Consider the following 4,929-nt stretch of genomic DNA (forward strand, 5'->3'; position numbering starts at 1 on the left):
AGTCTGAAACATGAGGCCCAATTAGAAAGCCAGCGACTGTGGCTCACAGAAGCATGGGCACCGGAGAGCATTTTTCCGAGGGCGTGGGGAGCCGTTCTTCCCTGCCAAACTGTCAAAACATGTCTTTAAAATCTGGAGAAGGGGCTGTTTATGCCGTCGGCTTTCAGATGGCTCCGCCGCCTTATCAGCGGCACCTGCATTGTTTTCCCACTACCACGATGCGGGAAAGCTACGGGACAAAATAGACTGCGTTCCAATCCAGTTGTTTTGCAGTTTGTGTTGCAAGCTGTCCGCAAATTGCAAGTTTTCCGTTGTGTTGGCCTGTTGCTGCTTGTTTGAACCAGAAAGGCACGAAGTATCGTATGTTTAATTTGGGACAATACACGATAAATTAAAAATAAATGAATGACATATATATATAAATATTGTATTTGCCTAAAGTTTTGATATTAACAGGCCGCCATGCCTTTTCTTTTCGGCTGGAAATTTATATCAAGTGAGTGCTGGAAATCCCAGCTCTTCTCAGGTATAGCTGCATGGGTCATGCTCATGGATGATGGGATCTGTGATCCCACCCTTTGGGCAAGAGACTCTCCCTCTATGTATTTCCCTTCTTACAATCACTAGAACTGTTCTATGCTTTTAAGCACTGTTTTAATTCAACTGCGTTTGATGCGTTCTCTGTCTGCAGGAATTATTTTGAGTATTTTTAAATTTCTTTGCATTGATTTTCCTTGCAGATTTTGATTGCGACAAGATCTGCACAGAAGAGTAGTGCTTCTTCACATAAAGAGGATTGCCTGCTCCCTTTCTGTGTCCAAAATTTGGCAAATGAATCTGAAATCGGACAATTTAAAACGGCCGCGGATAGTGAGACTCGGGCCGCGGATATCGAAACCCGAAGCGCAATAACCGAGTCCAGTTAAGCGGATACCGGGACCGGCAGTGGGACGCCAACACCCCGCTTATGCCCTAAATCTGGCAACTAAAGCAAATTGGCAAATGAATCTGAAGTTGAGCAATTTAAAAACGGCTGCGGATAGTGAGACTCGGGTCGCAGATATCAAAACTCGAAGTGTGATACGGAGTCCAGTTATGCGGATACCGGGACCGGCAGCAGGACACCAACACCCCGCTTCTGCCCAAAATCTGGCAGCTAAAGCAAATTGGCAAATGAATCTGAAGTTGAGCAATTTAAAAACAGCCGCGGATAGTGAGACTCAGGCCGCGGATATCGAAACCCGAAGCACGATACGGAGTCCAGTTAAGCGGATACCGGGACCGGCAGCAGGACGCCAACACCCCGCTTATGCCCTAAATCTGGCAGCTAAAGCAAATTGGCAAATGAATCTGAAGTTGAGCAATTTAAACGGCCGCGGATAGTGAGACTCGGGCCGTGGATATCGAAACTCAAAGCACGATACGGATTCCGGTTAAGAGGATACCAGGACCGGCAGCGGGACGCCAACACCCCGTTTCTGCCTAAAGCAAAGGCTTCCCTCTGGCTAATGGAAGAGCTGGCCTGTCAGATGTTCAGAGCTTTAAAAAAACAGTCAAGACAATACACGTTCATTAAAAATGACCCAGAGGAATGTGCAAAGCTATGGATGGCCAGTTCGGGACAAGAGTCGTGAGAAGCGCAAGCTAGAGCCTTGCCGCAGGAAGGAGGAAAACGAGAGGCAATTACAAATGACTTGAATGTTTGCTGAACTCCTAGAAGCCGGTTGCACAAAGGGAGAGATCACGGACAGCAAAGCACACAACGGCCTTGGTGGCTTTCAAGATCTCCGGTAATGGAGAATGACGCCACCTAAATGGATTTTTGAAAATATGCGATGGAAATGGAACTCTTACGTGTCTTGTGCTCTTTTGTTTTTCATGTCAGCTTATTGTATTTTGTTTCTGTACTTGTCGGGAGAGAAAAAGAAAACAGGCCATGCTTCTGGACCAAAGCGATGTACAGTCATCTTAAAGTCATGGCATTTCATCTCACCTTGTTGCGTAACTCAATAAGTGCCATGCGTGATGTGTGACGGACAACCGAGCTGTCAACGCACACCGTGCAGCATTGTTGAATGCACTCTGCATGAGTAACCAATGGCTCTGCATCTTGTTCAGTGCCTTCCAAGTCGCCCAGTCTTTTGTGTGTCCAGGAGGGAGTTTCTCATGCAGAATCGGCCACTGATTGAGATTCCGGGTTTTAAGCTGCCACTTTTGGACTCTTGCTTCCTGCGGGTATCTCTAGATCTTAGGAAACTGTGTCTTGATTTAAGGTGTTGGCTTAAATCCGAACAGAGGATGAGCTGGAGATATCACTGCCTTGGTCCTTTCATTGCAAGCTGATATTTGGGCGGTGATGGCATGATCGTCAGCATAGATGAAATTCTCTGTCCCTTCTGGCAATGGCTGATCATTTGTGTAAATATTGAACATTGATAGAGCAAGCACGCTCCCCTGAGGCAGGCCGTTCTGCTTCTCTGACCCATAATCCACATTATATTCTCTGAACTGGATTATATGAGTCCACACTGCCGTATAATCCAGTTCAAAGCCGATCATCTGGATTTGATATGGCAGTGTAGATCCAGCCCTAGTCTTCTCCAGGTGAAACATTCCCAGGGCCTTTCTACACTGCAAAATAATCTGGAACATCAAGACAGATAATCCACATTATCTACTTTGAACTGGATTATCTGAGGCCTCTTCCACACTGGACGATACGGCAGCGTGGACTCAGATAATCCAGCTCAACGCCGATATTGTGGATTATCTGCCTTGATATTGTGAGTTCTGTGTCTGTGTGGAAGGGCCCGATATCTACACTGTGATATAATCCAGTTCAAAGCAGATAATCTGGATTTTATTCAGGTTTTTTTTCGTGTCAGGAGTGACTTGAGAAACTGGTGTGAGAGAATTGGCCGTCTGCAAGGACGTTGCCCAGGGGACGGATGTTTTAATGTTTTTACCATCCTTCTCTCGTGTCCCTGCATGGAGCTGGAGCCGACAAAGGGAGCTCATCTGCGCTCTCCCTGGGTTGGATTTGAACCTAGAAGGGGCCCTAAACAATTATATAAAGAGGACTCCGGTCCATCAAAAGGAAGGGCCATGTTAAATATTAAAGAAAATTGAGGCCTTCCATGTCAAACGTTGGATGGCCATCTGTTGGGGGTGCTTTGATTGTGTCTTGATGGCGGAAGGGGGTTGGAATCGGTGGTCTCTTGGGATCTTTTCCAATGCTAGGATGTTAAGGATGTCCTGTAAGTAATGCTTCCCTTTTGTGTTTCAGCACCCTTGGCCTGGTCAAAACTATTGAAAATGAATTGTGAGGCTTGGGTTGGTTGCGAGGCTTGGGTTGGTTGTGAGGCTTGGGTTGCATGCAAGGCCCACCGGGAGCCATGCCGAAGCCCACGGCACATGCCTTCCCAATGTGCCGACTTGCAGCCTCCGCCATCTGGTCCTCCCCCTCTCGGTGAAAGCGCCGCTGCTTATGTAACGGGAACGATGAAACATATTTTTGTACCAAGTAACATTGTCATCTGTGATCCCCCCTCTCCCTGTTTCTTTTTTTCCAAACTTCATGTTCCTGACTACATTTTTTTCCCCATTTAAAAAAGGAAAACATTGGCAAGAAAACCTGTTTCATGCTGCTCGCTCGTTGGAAACGGTTGCTCTATAATTCAAACAGGTGCTCGATAATTCAGTGTCTCGGTGATTTTTTAACTTCTCCATGGCTGCCTTTTGAGCGGATAGGAAATCCTGAGAGTTGTAGTTTGACAAGCTGCACTCATTCCACAGAGTTGCATCCCCGTAGATCCAGACCAACAGGCCGCTTGGAACCGGTTCAATCTGAGAACAAAGCAGTACCTATTGATCTACTCACATTTTGCATGTTTTTGAACTAGGTTGCCAGAAGCTGGGGCTAACAGCAGGAGCTCACCCCTCTCCCCGGATTTGAAACAGCAAGTTCAGCAGCTCAGCAGTTTAACCTGCGCCACCGGGGGGCTTGAACTGGACTATATGGCAGTGTAAACACAGATACTAATCCAGTTCAAAACAGATCATATGGATTGTCTGTCTTGATATTCTAAATTATATGGCAGTGTAGAAGGAGCCAAAAGTAATAATAATTATAATAATAATATATAATAATTATAATATAATAACTATAATACAGTAATAGTAATTATTATTACTATAATAATTATAATATAATAACTATAATAATAATAGTAATTATTACTATAATAATATATTATAATTATAATATAATAACTATAATAATAGTAATTATTATTACTATAATAATTACTATAATAATAATTAATATTAATAATAATATTAATAATGTTTTATGCAGACCACTTCTCATTGGTCTGTTTCTACACTGCCATATAATCCATATTATGAAAGTTCATAATTCACATGATCTGCTCTAAACTGGATTATATAGCAGTGTGGACTCTTACCAGTTCAACGCAGATCTTGTGGGGTTTTCTGCCTTGATATTCTGGGTTGTATGGCTGTGGAAGGGCCTTAGGTTATCTGAGTCCACATTGCCATATATCCCAGTTTAAAGCAGATATAGTGGGATTTCCTACTTTGATATTATTCTGGGTTATATGGCTGTGTGGACAGGGCCTTGTGTCCACACTGCTATATATCCACACAGCCATATATCAAGGCAGGAAATCCCACAATATCTGCTTTGAACTGGATTATTTGAGTCCACACTGCCATATATTCCAGTTCAAAGAAAAAATGTGGAAAGTTATTCAGATATGAAAGGAGCCTGGGATGCCCCGCCCCTCGCTAAAGTCGAGGCTAACTCCGCCTCTTCGATGTACGCCACGCCCCCTTTCTCTCAACTCCGGCATGTCCCCGCCCCTTTGGTTTGGCGCGCGCCAAGACGGAGAGGCGGGGCTCCGGAAA

This window comes from Anolis carolinensis, chromosome X, assembly GCF_035594765.1.
Source record: "Anolis carolinensis isolate JA03-04 chromosome X, rAnoCar3.1.pri, whole genome shotgun sequence".
NCBI classification, from domain to species: domain Eukaryota; kingdom Metazoa; phylum Chordata; class Lepidosauria; order Squamata; family Dactyloidae; genus Anolis; species Anolis carolinensis.